The 21,371-nt window shown below is 35.1% G+C and overlaps 1 pseudogene; it reads right to left on the minus strand.

The window, feature by feature from the left end:
• Window positions 1–833: 833 nt before the first annotated feature.
• On the minus strand, window positions 834–19,561 carry LOC120121557 (annotated as a pseudogene).
• Between the last annotated feature and the right edge of the window lie 1,810 nt (window positions 19,562–21,371).

A 21,371-nucleotide genomic window follows, 5' to 3' on the forward strand; every position in this document is an offset into this window, starting at 1 on the left:
TAAGTATGGACACTTTTATAAAAAGGATAGATACTTTACAATATAACAAGTAAAAATATGACAAAACCAGATTCATTATGATAAAACCGGTAAAATTTACTTGATATGTTAAAAGTATGGACACTTTTATAAAAAGGATAGATACTTACCGATAACCAAAGTTTACCGGTTACCAAATTTTTTAATAGTTTTTCATATTTTCTACCTAAAACATTATTAGTTGTCAACATAATAGGTACCGCTAAACCGAATTTATTAAATACATTTTAATGTATCCGGTACTGCCGTATATTAACCGTGTATTAACCCGCCTTTCCTGAGACAATCCCGTATTTGCTTTATTGCAGTAATTAAAAAGGAAGACGGTTGTCCGCCATTTTGGCCATTAAACTAAAGAATACGAAAATTTGAAAAAGGAGAAAAAAATTAAATCCCGAAATTCGGCCTTTCTTCTTCCTTGCTTTCCAGCCTGAAATGAACGGAGGAGAGATGAAAAAAAATACTGATAGAGCTAAAAACACGGCTGCTGCTATGTCCGAGATGGTCATTGTTTTAGATTAGACTATAGAGTCTTAAGAATTTATCAAAAGATATATTTTATAAATTTAAAGATTCAAATGATACTATCTACAATGTCATTTGATTTGTCCAAATTGAAACAAGACAAATATTATGATAGGACCGCACCAAAATGTTAAAGAAAAAGGGATTGATAGGGTTATATGAAAGGGATAAGAGAAGAATAACAAGACTCGCAGAATATTACACAAAGCCTCAACTAAATCCTAAACAAAATTGCATTATTTGTATTTATTGTTTTTTTTTTTCTCTTCCTATAACTGGGTTTTGTCAGAATGATAAAATGAGGGGGTTTTGAAGGGTTGGACCGATGATGATGATGAATTGGGATAGAATATTTGTCTCAGCTCATTGTACCTAAGGATGTCAAATTATAAGCTTTGATGAGCTTCTTTTGCTTTGCGTTCAACCTGCTCCGGTAGAAACCTTCAAATGAAGGTTCTTTGGATGTCCTGAGGAAAAATGCATAGCCAGCCATGAAATACATGGACGTCAAATAGAAACAAATGGGTTCCATCACATCCCATGTTAGTTCCCAAAAGGTTAGCCTCATGAACCCCGCCGTTTGAACCACCAAATAGGCTAGCCCCAGCCACAGTTCTCTACGCACCAAGGAACCCGCTTTTTCATCGATTACCGCCTTCTTCTTCTCAAACTCTACTAGTTCTTCTCTTCTCGGATCATTTGGACCGGGCCCTGGTAAAGGAATTAGACCTCCCAGTGCATTTGCTACCTGTAATCAGAGGAGAAAAAAGAGAGACGCTTCTGGGTAAAACATAGCTCAATATAAATACATTTTGGGATTCTTTTCTTCAAAATAATCACCAAAAAAAAGATAAATAAACAAAAATTTAAAATTGAATCAAATTAAAACGTGATTTAAGGTTTTTTAAGTAAAAAAAAGAAAACAAAATTGTTAAACCAATAAAAGATAAGAATATTTGAGTACAATAAATAAAAAGCTAAAAAAGAAGTTAATGTCAAGTTGAAGCCTATCCTTATCGAGGTCGTTCAAGCAAGCTTTCCAGGTCAAAGTTTTTGCACAAATTGTGCTCCAATCTCTTTCCAGATTCGTCTAAAATTAAGCTAAATAAACCAAACACCCTTCGTTTTGACTTTTAACCGTTCTTCTCCACTTGTTACCCTACCCACAAGCAAACCAAAAGAGTTGAAAAGAAAAAGAATACCCCACCGCCCGCCCAACCAGGTGGCTCACTTTCCCACCGTCATCATCTCCCACTAAAAATTTAGCAGTTCCCCCCCATGAATTAACAACAAATTTTACTCTCTTTAAAACTAAATGGGGTGGGGTAAAGGCAATGGGAGTGAGAAAGATCCCAAATCCGTGGCTTTACCCCTTAAACCCTGCGATAAGAACTGAAAAACATAGTGATCTTTGTAATCACTGTGTAGAAACATCGTAGGGCTTTTTAATTTGGGGTCCTTCAGTTCTCAGAAACCATCTCAAACCTGGAAAATCGATGCGTAAAAAATCCTGTCGAAAAAAAAGATAAAAAAGAAACACAAAATACCCACACACAAAAAAAACCCATATCAGTTTTCGGTAATTTTCATTCTAAAGAAAATTAAATAAAAATTCGTATCAAACATATTTTTATTTTTTTCCCAATCACCATATGCATAATCTGTAAGCAAAACACGCAGTCCCTGTTCAGGACGTAACCCATATCTCTATTTTTTTTCCCACTCACCATCTGCAAACAAATGGAACTTTCAAGATATAATTATTAGCTGGAAAATTTATCAACCTGATCAGGACGTAAAACGACGACGTTTCCTAGAACGATAACGGATCCAGATTCGTCTAACAGTCAGTCCCTGTTCCGGATCCGAACAACTCTCTCCACAGATCTGAATAAAGTCCAAATAAGAAATCTAGGTTCTGCCAGTCTCCCTCAGCCTCGTTTTCACCCCTTGTAGCTGGGTTTTTTTTTTGCGAAAAATTATCTATTTTTTTTTTATATTTATCGATTTAATATCGGTCAGATTATATTTTTTGATCTAACATCCTTTGTAGTAAAGCGCTCCCCTGCAACGCGCTATATGCTGACATGGAATACACGTAGGTATAGCGCGGCCCTTGGAGCGCGCCTTACGTCACGTAGGATATAGCGCGGGTCAAGGACCGCGCCTTACCTTTAATTCTTTGACATAATTATATATAGCGCAGGGCAGGGACCGCGCCATACCTTTAACTAATATAATTATATAAAGCGCGGTACAGCTACCGCACCTTGTATAATTATAGCAACTTTTATCGGCTATAAATACCCTTCTCCCCTAGTTAAGTTCCTCACATCTCTACATATCTCTCATATCAACTTATAAATTAATACAACAATTCCGTCAACGAGTCAATAATTCTGACAATTTTCTCATATTTAATTCAGAAGTTCGTGCGATTTTTCGTTATAAGGTTTGTGATCAATTTTTTTATTATACTTATTGTTTATTATGATTATTTGAAAAAAAATATTATACTAATTGTTGTCAATTAATTTCTGTGTTTGTAAAATTAGAAAGCGGGAATATACGTCGAAATAGTTTTGCAGTACAAATATAAAATTATATTATTTAAATTATTTACGTTTATGTGTAAAAATTTTATTTTGTTATATTTTCGTTCATATATTATTTATTTAATAAGTATTGTTTTAGTTATTTTTTTGCAGATATAATATTGCCGCACTTTTAAACTCAAAGAATGGCGTGACTTTCAGCTATTGTTTATTATGATGGTGAAATTTGAGAAGATGAAACCGACATTGTTTTCGTATCAATTGAGCGTATTAAAATATTATTGAAGAGAAGCATAACTCTTGAGGAGCTGAAGATTTCGAGGAAGATTCATGTTGGAAGTAGTAGAAGAATGTCGTCGTTGCAGTACAGATTTCCAGCATCATTGTTGTCATTAACTTATATAGCGTTCGAACTTTTGAACAATGATGATGTTGAAATAATGGTTGAAGCTCAAAGTAATTATTCAGACGCCAATATTGAGATGTATGAAAATTTTATTCAAGTGCGTGCCGTTCGGGGTCAATCATTAAACTCCCACTATGGGCTGGCTAAACAAGTTGACAACTCGACGACAATAATGTGTAATGATTTTAATGCCATAATGGGGAGACATTTATCCACAACTCCTTACAATATGTACCGAGGTGGGTCGATTAACAATCCGTATGACAACATCGCGTCCAGTTCAAGGGGAAGACATTCATTTGTAAATCCGTTTGACCTTAATATGGAGATGCCATCGACGCAACCATCTGCGTAGTTTCCATTTGACACGATGGCTTCAAGCTCCAGGGAGAGGCATTCGATTGCGAGTTTTTCGATCTCAATGTCGATATGCCTTCTAGTTCAAGGGGAAGGCGTGCAAGTAGTAGGTTCTTTGACCTAAATGTAGAGCGTATGGAGGAACCATCATCTCCACCAGAAGAACCGCTTCGTGAGCCTAGTGCGGATGGTGCTGAGACTGGACTATTAATTCACCCAGAATCACCGCAATTCAACTCCGATGATGATGAAGTTCCAGGAAATGTTGCACAAACTGACCCTCCTGCACACATGTATGAAGTTGATTATGGTGTAATGTACGGGCCAGAATTTGCGTATATGCCTCATCTTGGTGACTATGGATATTACTCATCAATAAGTAATGGTGAGTTATCTTTAGACATGGAGTTTTCAAGCAAAGAAGAAGCGGTGATGGCTATAAAAAATTACAATATCTGTAATTCTGTTCAGTTCAGAGTCAACCAATCCACGACCGAAAAATATGTATGCTACGGATGCAATTGGATGGTTCGCGTATCAAAAATGAAGAGGAAAAACAACATATGAGAACTAACATTATACAACGGTCCTCACACATATTGTGCTGGAGGGGTCAACCAAGATCATCCCAACTTGGACTCTGAAATGATATGCCAAGCCATCATGCCCATGGTAAAAACAAGCTCTCATATAGCTGTTGCAGTATTGATTTCAGCTATACAATCGCAGTATAGGTACACTGTCTCCTATAAAAAAGCTTGGTTGGCAAAACAAAATGTCATTGTCAAACTTCATGGCGAATGGGATGCATCTTACAACGAACTTCCAGGTTGGTTTAGGTTGGTGCGGACGTTGAATCATGGGACAATTATGGACATTGAAACCTCCTATGCATACCATAATGATCGAGTTATTCGCGATCGATGCCAATTCTACCAGGTTTTTTGGAGTTACCCACAGTGCGTTAATGCTGTCAAATACTGCAAGCCTATGGTCCAGATCGACGAGACTTTCTTGAATGGAAAATACAAGCAAGTTTTATTATTGGAAGTTATCCAAGATGACAATCGCAACATTATTCTAGTTGCTTTTGCTCTTGTCGAAGGAGAAGATACAGATTCTTGGGCTTTTTTCCTCCGAAATTTACGTGCACATGTTATCGCGAGGAAAAACATCTGTGTCATTTCAGATCGCGGAGCTGGGATCAAAGCAACAATGGAGTCTTTGGGTCCAATGTAGCAACCACCCTTTGTCCAACATATGTATTATCTCCGACACATTGCTGCGAACTACCATGGAAGGTACAAGAAGAATGATGAGTGTCAATTAATTGTGCGCATGGGTAAGTGAAACTGATGTAGTTTGTTTTCTTTCGATCGTTTTAATTTTGCAAAGAAAGCAAGTCAGTAAGTTATACATTTTTTGATCAGGTTATGAACTACTTCCTCGAACGTTTGAATCAATGCTTCAAGATTTACGGGCGAAGAACGAGGAAGGATACGATTATATCAGCCTCATCGATAAAGAAATGTGGACTAACTCATATGATGGTGGATATCGATATGGACACATAACGACCAACTTGGCAGAGGCAATCAATTCAACCTTAAAGGGTGCATGTCACTTACCAGTAGCGGCTTTGGTAAAGACTACATATTTTTGTTTGGGGCGCTTTTTGCGAAGCTTGGGGGACAAGCTCAAACCTGGATGCAAGGCGGTCATGTCTATCACCCTAGATTAGTTGCAGATCTACAGAAAAAAATTTCTGCATCAAATGGAATGTCTGTAACAAGCTTCTCTAGAAGGCATAAATGTTTCGTGTCACAGAGTTACCGCGACCTCTTCAAGGGATTGAAGTTGTGTCGTTAAGAGTAAATCTAAGGGACAGAACGTGCGACTGTGGGTTTTTCAAGCTCTTAAGTATCCATGCTCTCTTGTGATAGCAGCTTGCTCGCATACACGTAAAGACTATAACCATTTTTGTGGATCTCGTATACCTACTATATGAAGTTTTTAAGGTATACGAATTTGAGTTTCCATCCATAGGTAATGACAAAGACCCTGATGATGTTCAAGATGGGCTTCCGATTATACCAAATCCGAGTTTATTGAGGGAGCGTGGTCGTCCAAAATCCAATCGAATTCATTGCGATATGGATATTCGAGAAAGATCTAGACAAGACAGAAGATGTGGGCATTGTAGAAACCCATAACACACTAGAAAAACATGTCCACTTCTGTTGCCATCAAGTAACAATTGATGAGGAAATGATGTATTTGTTTATCAAATAATAATTCTTGTACTTTAATTTGTGTTGAGTTAATTGATCGAAGGAATCGGCCAAAGGGGGGTGAATTGGCAATTAAAAATTTCGGTGGAAGCTTTTGCAGAAAATTGAAAAGATTTACACAGTGATTTAGAGTGGTTCGACTTTCTCAACCAAAGTCTACGTCCACTAACTTAGCTATCCACACTAAGGATTTTCCACAAATTCACTAATTTGTCTTTCTTTTGAGGACAAAGGGTAACCTTATAAACCCTCAAGAATTATACCCCAAATTCTTGAGAAAAACTCTCTCCCAAAGAGAACAATACAAATTTGCTAACTTACAAGGAAATCCTCACAAGGTAGATTGTTTGCACAATTCTAGAACAAAGAAAGAACACTCAATAATAAATACAATTGAGCACAATAAGTGTTCTTGAAAGCAAAATGAATATTGAATGAAAAATAGGCTTGAAATGCTCAAACTTGAGGTTTGATGCTTTCTCTTTGATTCTCTCTTGATTCTTATTGCTTGATGTTTCTTGTTGTTGATCAATGGCTTCTAAACTTGTTTAAATACTCCTTGAATCAATTTTGAACGTTGGTGATAATTAGTGGAGTCAATAGAGCCGTTATTATGTGAAAACAATTAATTTTCTGGGTGGGAGCGTCTCATGCATCGATGCATGACCATTATGCACCGGTGCATCAGTGTAAAATTTCAAATATTTTGACCGTTGGACTCCTAGTGCATCGGTGCACTAAGTGTGCATCGATGCATGAAGTGCATTCGATGTTTGAAAAATAGCCTGGTGCATCGATGCATGGATTGTGCATCGATGCATTAAATGCCTTCGATGTTTTAATTAAAGCAGAGTGCATCGATGCATGGAGATTGCATCGGTGCATGGAATGCATTCGATGTTTCAATTTATTCATTGATGCATCGATGCATGGTATTGATGCATCGGTGCATGCCTTTAAAAACATTGATTTAAGGCTTGATTTTGGTTCAAAATAATTTTTGAAAATTGTTTCAAAAATAGTTTAAGTACAAATTACAATTTTACACATTTAGTAAGGATTAAAATTGATCTTTAAAGACTTGGAGTAATAATTTGATATTCGATAAATTGAATCGAATATGAATTGTAAAATCATTTATAAAATCTTAAAATTCATTTAACTTAATTTGTTATATCGAAATATCAAAACTGTTTTTAACAATCTCCCCCTTTTTGATATAACAAAACACTTGGGAAATTTTAAGATTTAGAAAATTATTTTTGAAATCAACTTTTGAAAAATTACTCACCCTTACTATGACACACATCTTCTCCCCCTTTTTGTTAAATTAAAAAGACTCTATAAAACGTTTTAAACAAGAATGTTTTGAAAAACTTAAGCCAATTGATTTATTAATTATAAGCTGCTAAGATCACAATCAAAAGAGAGGTTAGCCATTAGTTTCATAAATCAATATTCATATAACATGCAATGGATAATTGGTCATATATGACTAATGATGCAAAAATAAGAAAATTTAACCAAACCAAATATATATATTAAGTTCAAGCATCCATAAATATAAAATAAGTCCAAACATTCAACAACCAATCAAAGTCAAAGTATCCAAAAACAAACAAACCATAAATATCAAAATCAATCCAAGTTTTAAATTTAAGAAAGCATGACAAGAAATACAAATCTACTCCATCGGAGGATCGGGAGGAGAAGAATAATGAGCTCGAACTTCAAGAGTCAGAGCATCCATACGATCACGCATCTCCCTCTGAAACTCAGTAATCTGAGACTCCATGGAAGTAAATCGTAGATCAAATGCCTCTAAAAAAGATCGGAAATAAGGTGGTGTTTGATCTTCTTACCGAGTGGGTTCCGGTGCATTAGCTGGATCGTCAATATCTTGAAATATCCCTTGAAGCTCGGGATCAACATCCGCAGCCGGAGGAGGAGGAGGAGCACGAGAAGAACTAGCTCCCGGAGTTTGTTTATTTGGTCGGAAGACCCAAAAACCGGTGCGTTCATCTTGAACCCAATCCGCTTTCTTTAAACAAGTGAGATTGATTTGATTTTGGAGCGGAATGGGAGTGTCGAGAGAAACGTCTAGACCAAATTTGATAAACATGTTACTAAGTAGACATTCGTAGGCTAATGTTTCAACATGTTTAGAAGGGACAATATTTACGATGTCTACTAGTTGATTAAAAATGACCTGTGGAAGATTTATTTTGATTTTATTTTTAATACAATACATCCACCATAAATCCCTAGCACGTAGAGTGGAGTACCTACCAGCAGAAGGATGAAACCACCAAGAAATAAAAAAATGAAGGAAACGGTCGTGATGGGTTCGAAGGGTACTGACACTAGCATTAGGGGTATAGGGATAAGCCACAGATTCTTTTTCGTCAAACACACCATCATCATCTAACCCGAAATGAGAAACAATAGTTGCGGAATCAACAACAATATATTGTCCTAGAAGATTGGATCTAATTCCGATGGTTCCACATTGGGTTTGATTTTGAATACAGACCGCATTGGAATAGAAAATGCAGACTAATTGGTGGAAGACGATAGGTTGAAGTGAGAATAGTTTATCAAACTTCCATTGTTTAAGAATTGGGAGGTATTCAAAGTCAATTTTGCTCATGGCTTGAAGCGAGGGAATATGTTCTTCCCGAATTCTATAGGATTGGAATGACTCAATGTATCTATTGTAAAGGTCGTTTATACGATGCTCTGGCATATTAAAATAGGAACTCAATAGGCCACTAGAAGTTTGAGGAACAAGATTAGGAGATAGAGGAACGGAAAGACGATGTGAACGACTAGAGGAAGTCCTAGGACGTTTAGGATTAGACATGGTAAAAGAGTCGGAATAAGAAATATAACCTGCAAATTGAAAACACGTGTATGTACAATAATCAATCCCAAAACTCAATTGAGTCCTCAATAATTCAAGGTTCTCTAAACCGAATCCTAATGGGCAAGGTTTTGAAAAACTATTTGAAAATAATGTTTGTAAAATTATAAGATGTATCGAAAACATCAAATTTAAAAATTAATTTCATAATTTCGAAATTTCAAAAAAAAATTTATTTCGAAAAAAAATCTTGAAATTTTGTGAGTTTTTGATGAAATTAGTTGTAAAATTGAGTTTCTAATCATCAAACAATCAATGCCCGATATAATGTTCATCCTAGAACTAATCAGAACTAGTTCTAAAATCAAAAATCAATAAAGTAGAGGTTTTTGAAATATTACCTTGAAAATTTTGGATTGAGAGGGATGAAGAGATGTTTTGCACAATTTGATGATAAAAACAGGTTTGGGAGATGAAAAACTTGAAGAATCCGAAGAAAAATCATTGATTTTGAGCAAGAATGGAGTTTTTAGATGGAGAGGGACGAACGGCTGAGGGAGTGTTTAAAGGGTTTTGAGAAAAATAAAGAGAATCTGGGTTTTTAACCAAAAAACCGACGGATGCATCGATGCATGGTCTTGTGCATCGATGCACATTCAAGGCATGCATCGGTGCATCATGCGAATGCATCGATGCACATTCAAAGGGATGCATCGATGCATTGTTAAGTGCATCAGTGCATTTAGCACAAAAATGTCAAAAATCCATTTTAAACACTTAAAATGATAAATTATTTGGCTCTAGTGGTATTGGCAACTCATATATCAAAATTAATTATATTCAATCAATCAAATTAATCTTTAAACTTTATTTGAACATAATTTTAATTTTTACTAAGAATCATAAACTCCCCCTAACTAATAGCAAGAATGGAATCAAAGATTATTATTATAAGCAATTTTCAATATTTATTAAAAGTGTTAAAATTATTTTAAACACTAAGTGAAGATAGGTCAGTTAAACCTAATTCTCTCCTAAGTGTCCAAAATCTTTCCTTATCTAAGGGTTTTGTAAAAATATCCGCTAATTGGTGCAAAGTATCAATAAATTCTAGAGCTACATCTTCCTTAGCGACATGGTCTCTAATGAAGTGATGTCTAATTTCAATATGTTTAGTTCTAGAGTGTTGGATGGGATTTTTAGTGAGACAAATAGCACTAGTATTTTCACACTTGATAGGAATGGTACCTACTTCAATTCCATAATAAAAAAGTTGTTGTTTCATCCATAAAACTTGTGCACAACAACTACCAGCTGAAATGTATTCCGCTTGAGTGGTAGATAATGCAACAAAATTTTGTTTCTTTGAAAACCAAGAAATCAACATATTTCCAAGGAATTGGCAAGTACCGGAGGTGCTTTTCCTATCTAATTTGCATCCTCCATAATCCGCATCTGAGAAGGCATGCAAGCTAAAGCTAGAGTCTCTAGGATACCAAAGTCCTATACTAGGAGTGTCCTTAAGGTATCTAAAGATCCTCTTAACAACTAGTAAATGTGATTCTTTAGGACATGATTGAAACCTAGCACACAAGCAAACACTAAACATAATATCCGGTCTACTTGCGGTTAGATAAAGCAATGAACCAATCATGGATCTATATAATTTAACATCCACATATTTACCTCCTTCATCCAAGTCAAGCTTTGTAGAAGAACTCATTGGAGTGGCATAGGGTTTCCCATTTTCCAATCCAAATTTCTTGAGCATATCCTTGGCGTACTTAGCTTGATTGATGAAGATGCCATCTTTTCTTTACTTGATTTGAAGTCCCAAGAAATATGAGAGCTCCCCCATCATGCTCATCTCGAACTCACTTTGCATTAGCTTAGAAAATTCTTGGCAAAGAACATCATTAGTAGAATCAAATATTATATCATCAACATAAATTTGAACTACTAATAAATCTTTACCTTTTCTCTTTAAAAACAATGTAGTGTCAACCTTTCCTTTTGAAAAACCTTTTTCAATTAAAAAATTTGACAATCTTTCATACCAAGCTCTAGGAGCTTGTTTTAAACCATAAAGAGCTTTTGTCAATTTTAAAACATGATCCGGAAAATTTGAATCTTCAAAACCTAGAGGTTGTTCCACATACACTTCTTCTTTTTTAAAACCATTTAAAAATGAACTTTTAACATACATTTGATATAATTTAAATTCATTGAAACATGCAAATGCTAATAACATTCTAATTGCTTCCATCCTAGCTATGGGAGCATATGTTTCATCATAGTCTATGCCTTCTTCTTGAGTATAGCCTTGAGCAACAAGTCTAGCCTTGTTCCTCACTATATTACCACTTTCATCAAGCTTATTTCTAAATACCCATCTAGTACCTACAGTAGTTTTATTACTAGGCCTTTCAACTAATGTCTATACTTTACTTCTCTCAAATTGATTTAATTCTTCTTGCATAGTCATAATCCAATGTTCATCTTTTAATGCTTCCTTGATGTTCTTAGGCTCTATACATGAAATAAATGCAACATAATTACAAATATTTCTAAGAGAAGATCGAGTAGTTGCCCCTTTAGATGGATCACCTATAACTTCACAATCCTTGACATAGTTATACTCTCTTGGATAAGATACTTCCCTTTCTTCAATGGTTGGATTCTCGAGGGGATCATGAGTTTCCTCATCCTTTGTTTCTTCCTTTGATGATGATTCTCCAACATCATGTCTAACGTCATTTGTATTTACAATGCCTACATCATCATTAACACAAGAATCCTTCCTCGAAAGGAGATTATCATCGAAAATAACATGTATAGACTCTTCTACAACTAAAGTTCTTTTATTAAATACACGATAAGCTTTAGAATTTAAGGAATAACCCAAAAAAATTCCTTCATCACTTTTAGCATCAAATTTGCCAAGGTTTTCTTTACCGTTGTTTAAAACAAAACATTTACATCCGAAAGGATGAAAATAACTAATGTTAGGCTTTTTATTTTTGAAAATTTCATATGGAGTTTTCTTTAAAATTGGCCTAATCATTACTCGATTTACAACATAACAAGCGGCATTTGTGGCTTCCGCCCAAAAATATTTTGGCAAATTATTTTCACAAAGCATGGTTCTAGCCATGTCTTCTAAAGTTCGATTTTTCCTCTCAACAACTCCATTTTGTTGAGGAGTTCTAGGTGCTGAAAAATTATGGCTAATACCGTTAGAGTTACAAAATTCAGTAAATCCAAGATTTTCAAATTCAGTTCCATGATCACTCCTAACACTAGTTATAGAGTAACCTTTTTCATTTTGGATTACTTTTGAAAACGTGATGAATTGTTCTAGTTCTAATGCTTCATCTTTAGTACTTAAAAATAGAACCCAAGTATATCTAGAATAGTCATCTACCAAGACAAATGCATATTGTTTTCCACCCAAGCTAGTAGTTCTAGTTGGCCCAAAAAGATCTAAATGGATCAATTGTAAAACTCTACTAGTTGATACATCATTAATGGATTTAAAAGAAACTCGCTTTTGTTTTCCTTTAGCACAAGCATCACAGATTTTATCATTATCAAATTTAAGCTTAGGAACCTCTCTTACTAGGTCTCCTTGAATTAACCGTTGCAAAACACTCATACTAGCATGTCATAGTCTCCTAGGCCATAACCAACTATCATGCTCATCCTTAGCAACTAGGCATAAATTAGTCATATCAAAAGAATCTAAATGCACCATGTATATGTTTCCTATTCTATGACCAACAAGCATAATCCGATTAGATGCAATGTCAATGACTTTACAACCATTAATTTCAAATAAGACATTGAATCCTTTATCACATAATTGACTAATACTCAATAGATTATGCTTTAATCCATTCACATATAAAACATTTTTAATTTGTATGGAAGACGTATTACCTATTGTACCAATACCTTCAATGTGACCTTTTGAATTGTCTCCAAAAGTCACTTCTCCTCCATTTTTGGCGTTAAGCTCAATGAACCAGCTTTTGTCTCCGGTCATGTGTCTTGAGCATCCACTATCAAGGTACCATGAATTTGAATTTGTTTCCCGTTCCTTGTAGCAATGCTCCTTTCCCTACAAACATAGATTAATTTTTTATTTTTGGTACCCAAATTCTTTTGGGTCCATATTCATTAGTTTCCAAAATCCTAGTCTCCTTAGGTATCCATTTGTGTAGGATATCTTTATCTTTAGTAGTAATGAGTTCTTTAGGAACCCACATACTTCTAACGATTTTTCCATTAGAGGTTCTTTGGGGACCTCTATGATTGTAGTTTCTAAAACTTTTTCTAACAAAGTTGGATTTTGAATTTCCACCTTTTTTAAAATGTTTTGTTCCAACTTTATCAAAAGAAGTTTTAAGATCATCAATTTTCTTTTGATGATCATAATTAATCTTTGAAAGTAAATTTTGCAAATCTAAATTTTTCTTTTCAAACTCTTCTAGTTTGATTTGCAAATCTTTGATTTTACTTTCAAGATCGTTGTTGGTTTTGGATATGAGTTTGTTTTCATTTTTCAATTTTGAAACATCATTTTTATATTTTAAAAATAATTTCTCATAATCCGAAGTCAACCCATTATATTCCTCTAATAACTCATCATAGGATAAATCATCAAAATTGGATGATTTAGAGGTTACCTTAGAATCTTCCCCGAATGCCATCAAGCACAAGTTAGCTACTTCTTTTTCCTCTTCATCGGAACTTTCTTCATCGCTCCATGTAGCCACATGAGCCTTGTGTTTATTCTTTGATTGACCCTTTTTCTTCAATTATGGGCAATCATATTTGACATGCCCCGGATTTTTTCATTCATAGCAAATGATTGGGTCCTTCTCTTTCGGTTCATTTTTGAGGCCTTCATTTCGTTTGAATTTTCTTCCTCGATAAGGTCTCATCATTTTTCTGAACCGTTAGGCAAACAATGCTATTTCCTCGTCATCGTCATTCGAATCACTCTCATCTTTTGTGGATTTGAGAGCAACTCCAATATTTTTCTTCTTCTCCTTCTCCTTTGGTGTCTCGTCAATCTTGTCAAGGTCCACCTTATCTTCGAGAATCATTTCATGAGTGAGGAGTGACCCAATTAGCTCTTCAAGAGTTAAGGATGTTAAGTCCTTAGACTCGATGATTGTCGTCTTCTTTGATTGCCACGATTTTGGGGGGGGAGTAGACTAACTTCCTCACAAGTTTTTCATTTGAAATGATCTCTCCATATGATTTGAGACCATTGACAATCGTTGAAAATCTATCCGTCATAGCTTTGATATCTTCATTTGGTTTCATCCTGAAATTTTCATAGCTTTGTGTTAGAATACTGATTTTAGATTTCTTTACCTCGTCGGTACCTTCATGAGTGACTTGAAGTTTGTCCCATATTTATTTGGCGGTTATACACGATGAAACTCTTCCGTATTCATCTGGTCCAAGAGCACAAAAAATAATATGGATGGCTTTGGAGTTGAGCTGGAACATTCTTGTCTCTCCTTCACTCCACAACCTTGGATGAGTGAGAGGTTTGATGTATCCTTCTTCTACGGCATTCCATGCTCCCATGTCACTTGCTTGAATAAAGTACATTATTCTATTCTTCCAATAGGCATAGTTAGCTCCATTGAAGAAAGGAGGCTTGTTGACGGGCATCGAATCGAGACCGGAGTCGAAATTTGAAGCGGAGGCCATTGATGACTTGATAATCGATGTAACTCTTCCCGAATCGACTCAAGAGGCGATTAAACCTTCAAATGAGTGAGGCTCTGATACCAATTGTTGAGTTAATCGATCGAAGGAATCGGCCAAGAGGGGGGTGAATTGGCAATTAAAAATTTCGGTGAAAGCTTTTGCAGAAAATTGAAAAGATTTGCACAGTGATTTAGAGTGGTTCGACTTTCTCAACCAAAGTCTACGTCCACTACCTTAGCTATCCACACTAAGGATTTTTCACAAATTCACTAATTTGTCTTTCTTTTGAGGACAAAGAGTAACATTACAAACCCTCAAGAATTATACCCCAAATTCTTGAGAAAAACTCTCTCCCAAAGAGAACAATACAAATTTGCTAACTTACAAGGAAATCCTCACAAGGTAGATTGTTTGCACAATTCTAGAACAAAGAAAGAACACTCAATAATAAATACAATTGAGCACAATAAGTGTTCTTGAAAGCAAAATGAATATTGAATGAAAAATAGGCTTGAAATGCTCAAACTTGAGGTTTGATGCTTTCTCTTTGATTCTCTCTTGATTCTTATTGCTTGATGTTTCTTGTTGTTGATCAATGGCTTCTAAACTTGTTTAAATACTCCTTGAATCAATTCTGAACGTTGGTGATAATTAGTGGAATCAATAGAGCCGTTATTGTGTGAAAACAATTAATTTTCTGGGTGGGAGCGTCTCATGCATCGATGCATGACCAATATGCACCGGTGCATCAGTGTAAAATTTCAAATATTTTGACTGTTGGACTCCTAGTGCATCGCTGCACTAAGAGTGCATCGATGCATGAAGTGCATTCGATGTTTGAAAAATAGCCTGGTGCATCGATGCATGGATTGTGCATCGATGCATCAAATGCATTCGATGTTTTAATTAAACAGAGTGCATCGATGCATGGAGAGTGCATCGGTGCATGGAATGCATTCGATGTTTCAATTTATTCATTGATGCATCGATGTATGGTATTGATGCATTGGTGCATGCCTTTAAAAAATTTGATTTAAGGCTTGATTTTGATTCAAAATAATTTGTGAAAATTGTTTCAAAAATAGTTTAAGTACAAATTACAATTTTACACATTTAGTAAGGATTAAAATTGATCTTTAAAGACTTGGAGTAATAATTTGATACTCGATAAACTGAATCGAATATGAATTGTAAAATCATTTGTAAAATCTTAAAATTCATTTAACTTAATTTGTTATATCGAAATATCAAAACTGTTTTTAACAATTTGCATTTACTTCAAGTTAATGTCATTCGATAATCGTTAATGAAGATTAAAAAAATGATACAATAATACGAGATTGGACGTTTGTGTTATATGTGATTATAATAAAAGAGATAATAAGTGACAAACTTAAGAAAGTTATCGAACACAATCATTAAATTTTATCAAACTAATAACAATTTGTTATTTCAAAATAATTTTAAATACAACAAACTTACAATAAGTATTAAATGGTAAATGATAACCAAATTACAATAACTGATATTAAATGGTAATAAACAAAATTAACTGAAATACATTAAAATAACTCCAACAAATTTAACAAAATAAAGTTAGTATTAAATGAGAAATAATAAAAAATTACAATTAAAAAGTCCAATAAACTAAATACAAATATAATAAAAAAACAAAATCTATCGATGCATGCGATACGAATGTGTTCCGCAGGGCGGTGGCTGTTGGTCTCGAGGAGGATTTCTTCGTATCACTGGTTGTGACTCCTCACTGTCATCATTATCACCATCATCATCATCGTCGTCGTCGTCGTCCTGAGTAGGTACATTAGGTTGATGAGGAGCTGATGACGATGAAGCACCTCAATAGAATAAGAACCCTGGAGGTGTATGACTGACTATCCCACCGGCCTGCGAAAACTGGGAAAACTCATAGAACCCAGACATCGCTGAGTGTGAAAACTATACAGGAGGTGTATGTGCTGCGGCCATGGGTGATGAGGCTGAACCCGCCAAATATCCAGCATATGAACCCCAAGTCGGATCTACAAACATAGACCCATAATAGCCTCCAAGAGGGGTCATCTGTGACGGCGGCGACGACGATGTCATAAAACCAAGTGAAGGCGGCGACGACATCTGGTAATGGAAATGAGGTGGTGGCATCATATATGGCTGCGGTATGTAAGTCGCTGGATACGGTGGCTGCTATGAAGGTCCTGCTGGTGCAGCTGAGGATGAACCAGAAGCACCTGTTCTCCGTCCACGAGTCGGGGGACGATGGTGCTATGTCGGTGAACGTCTCTGTCGATGTCGTGGAAAGGTATGCCCTCGTGCATCCTCGGGAAGCAGAAACGGTTTCCCGTTACTGTTGAACCACTCATAATAACCGTCAGTAACCATCAAGAGGTCAAGTAAAATGGGCTCTCTACGGGGAAGGCGCCGATGTCGATCCTTCCACAACACGACCCACTCATGATGCCTCACCAGTCAATCTGTATCTATCTTGCCGCATCTATCTATGATATGAAACTCGTACATATTGCGAGGTGCTTTCGGAATTGGTTGAAAACAACCAAATTGTCAGAGCACGTGATCAGTGGAGTGCCACTCGATGGTCGCATAACAGATCAAGGAGACCATCGCCATCCAAACATCTAATGGGCCCATCAACTCAGGTGGGATCACCGCCCTCACATCATCAGTAGAATATGACACCCATTCAAACTAAAACAAATATATATAATTTTTATCAAAAGAATAATCTAATTATATAACTATAATCTAAAATTGATTTTTAAACATTAAAAATCATACCTGTGTGCCAACCTTATGATCGATTAGCACCCTAATTTTTTCTAAATCATTAGGTAGCTCTTGATGATTTTTCCTATCAGTAGACCACCTATTCAAGGAAAAAAATTATTATACACTTTATAAAATTATTAATATACGAAATCAGTTTTATAATTACCTCAGGAGTAGTGGAAATATGAATGGGTTCTTCACAACGGGACATAAAAAGGGCAATCGATACCATGCCCAAGACTGCAGCAGCAGGAGACATCCGCCGATAGCATTACACCTGTAGTCAGTGGCTCGACACATCTCCCTGTACAGCAAAGCCAAAACTGCCGAGCCCCAACTGAATGATCTGGCCAGATGAAAGTCGCTCAGATGTCGCAACCACATGCAGTGAACTTGGTTACGCGATTTGTCCGGCATCAGCAATCCTCCTATCAGCTGCAGTATGCATGCCCGTGCATACATTTTAACTTCTACCTCAGACGCGTCCTCGCTCAACTCCCAAAAATTGGCATCTAACCAATTTAACGGTATCCGACCACCGTTAAAACTTTCCAGGACACGTCCTAGATTTTCCCTGCACAAAGTAGTCCAGGAACCCTGTGTGATCCCTGATATAACATCCCCATCCACCGGAAGCCCCAGGTGCATAGCAACATCCTCAAGTGTAATCGTGCACTCTCCGCACGGAAGATGAAATGTGTGGGTCTCCGGCCTCCACGGCTCTACTAAGACAGAGATAAGGTCTGGTTCTATCTTACAGTGACCCTGATATCTACCTATGTAACCAAATGCAGCCTCTACTAAATACGGCAAGACACAGCTAGGTATCACTAACTTAAGGTTCCAAATAAAATGATCTAATACACGGTCCTTCTCATAAAAATAAATAATTACAAAAGTTAATTCTTAATCTAATAATCATGCATTAAATAAATCAAAAAATTATTACTAATAATTTAAATTAAATTAAAACATTAAAATGTTACCGTATCAGCAAAGTGTCGAGATATATGATTTCCATCCAAGCGAAGTAGATCGCCTTCCATTATATATCTGCAAAAAAAATTATATAAGTAAAATATTAAATAAATTAAAATACTTAAATAAATTAAATACAAAATATTAAAAATATAATAAAATATACCTTAAACAGAGAATATAAAAGTATTTGAGAGAAGTTGAGAGAATTTGGTGTGATGAAATTGATTGAGGATGGGGGTATTTATAGGGAGGATTGGGGTGTGAAGCGTCGGGGTATGGGGGTAATTAAACATATAACGCGGGGCAGGGGGCGTGTATTTCTGACGCGTGGCAGATACACAGGTAAGGCGTGGCCCCTGATCCGCGCTATACCCACGTATATCCCATGTCAGCATATAGCGCGGTACAGGGGGCGCTTTACCCCACGTGGCACCAAATCAGCATATAGCGTGGTTCAGGGGGCGCGCTTTACTGCTAAGGGTGTTAGATCGGGAAATATAGTATGACTGGTGTTAGATCGATAAATATACCAGTCACCGATGAATTTTCGGGAAAAACACCTTGTAGCTGCGCCACCCTTAACAACTTCTTGGCTTCCTGAACCAACAAAGAAGCAACCTTTGGAACCGTCGATTTCGCCATTATATGTGAACCCAACCCATCCAAACGGATACGGTCCTTCGACATATCAATCTCCTTCAACCTCTCATTCAAATTCTTCCCCATCGGTAACGTCGTTATTGCCGGTGAAACCGCATATCCTTTATGAAGAAATCGCCTGAACTCGCCATTGCCGTTACTGTCACCTTTACGATCACCTGGATCCGGGGCCATGTCGATCTTAGTTTTTCCGGCATTCTGCGAGATTCGGTTTTGAACCGTTGATGAGGAAATCCGGAAATTAGTAACAACTTGTGAAGAAATTTTCGAAATATTGAAAAGCTTCTCCACTAAGGTTTTCTTCAACGCCATTGCTAAAAACCAAAGAAAATAGAAAACACAAGTAACAAGTAAAAGCAAATTCAGAGTTTATTTGGGTGTAAATATTTTAAAGATATGCTCGTTGTTGATGGCATATCAATGAAAGATGTTAGCCTCTTTTATAGTGTCCAACAATAGAGGGTGTTTCTCCCGCAATATCACCTTAACCCTATATATTTCCCTATCAGGCATCGTTCAGACTATATTTCTCGATCTAACACCCTTTGCAAGAAGTTGTGCCCCTACACCGCGCTTTACGCCACGTGGTCGAAGGCGTGCCCGGGGGGCGCCTTACCAAATGTGTAAAATCCAGTTGTTAGTTTTGTAAATATTTTTAAACGGGTGCTAAATACGTCATTAATTTATATTATGGTGACATTTGTGTAAAAACGTCAGCATTTTGAATTGTACAGACACCCCCACACCGCACGGTTCCAGGTTGTGAACTCGCTGGGGTTTTAATGAAATGGGCAGTGTGTAGTGGTTGAGTTTATTAATATTTTAGTGTCACAAGTTTATTTTTTATAATAATAAATTTTTTATAATTTTAAAAATTATAAATTTTATATATTTTGAAAAAATTATTTTTAAAAAAAATTAATTGTTTAAAAATATTAAAATAAACTTTTAATTACAATTAAGGGATCAAATGAATTATTATTCATTAATTTTAATTTTTTACAACAGTTAATAATGTTTATTCATTTTTAATAAAATTATTTTGATTTTTGTATTAAAATTACACAATACGTATAATCTAGTTTATGAAAACTTTGAGGGTAAGTATTTTAAAATATGAATAATTTTATAAAAGTTTTATAACTAGTATTTCTTTTTATAAAATGATCATTATGATGACAATAATAAATATTTTATAATTTTAAAAATTATAAATTTCATATATTCTTGAAAACAATTATTACCTTTTAAAATTAATTGTTTAAAAATATAAAAAAAATATTAAAATAAACTTTTAATTACAATTGAGGGATCATATGAATTATTATTTATTAATTTTTAATTTTTAACAACAGTTAATAATGCTTATTCATTTTTAATAAAATTATTTAAATTTTTGCATTAAAATTATACAATACATATAATCTAGTATATAAAAACTTTGAGGGTAAGTATTTTAAAATATGACTAATTTTATAAAAGTTTTATAACTAGTATTTCTTTTACAAAATGATAATGATAAATATTTTATAATTTAAAAAATTATAAATTTCATATATTTTTGAAAAAATTATTGCCTTTTAAAATTAATTGTTTAAAAATATAAAAAATATTAAAATAAACTTTTAATTACAATTGAGGGATCAAATGAATTATTATTCAATAATATTTTCAAAATACATTAAATTTATAATTTTTAAAATTATAAAAAATTTATTATTATAAAAAATAAACTTGTGACACTAAAATACTAATAAACTCAACCACTATACACACTATTCACTTCATTAACTTTTGACAAGATCCCAACCATTTTCACGTGGCGTAAAGCGCGGTGCAGGGGGTGCGCATTCCTGCAAAGGGTGTTAGATCGGGAAATATAATTTGAACGGTGCCTGACAGGGAAATATATAGGGTTAGGGTGATATTTCGAGAAATACGCCAAAATAGAGGAAGATGAATTCGAAGAAGTTTTTACCAAAATTATTATATTATTATTACGTGAAATGCACGTTTATTTAGGTGGATCAAAGGTGAGGTTACTTTAGAACGCATTTCAGGAAAAATATTGACATGATAATATGTGGGGAGTAGAGTTTCAAGATGCACACTTTTCAAGTTTTTTTTATTATATCAAATTCTCTAAAAATATTTTAAAA

This window comes from Hibiscus syriacus, unplaced genomic scaffold, assembly GCF_006381635.1.
Source record: "Hibiscus syriacus cultivar Baekdansim isolate YM2019G1 unplaced genomic scaffold, ASM638163v2 tig00110377_pilon, whole genome shotgun sequence".
Lineage (NCBI taxonomy): Eukaryota > Viridiplantae > Streptophyta > Magnoliopsida > Malvales > Malvaceae > Hibiscus > Hibiscus syriacus.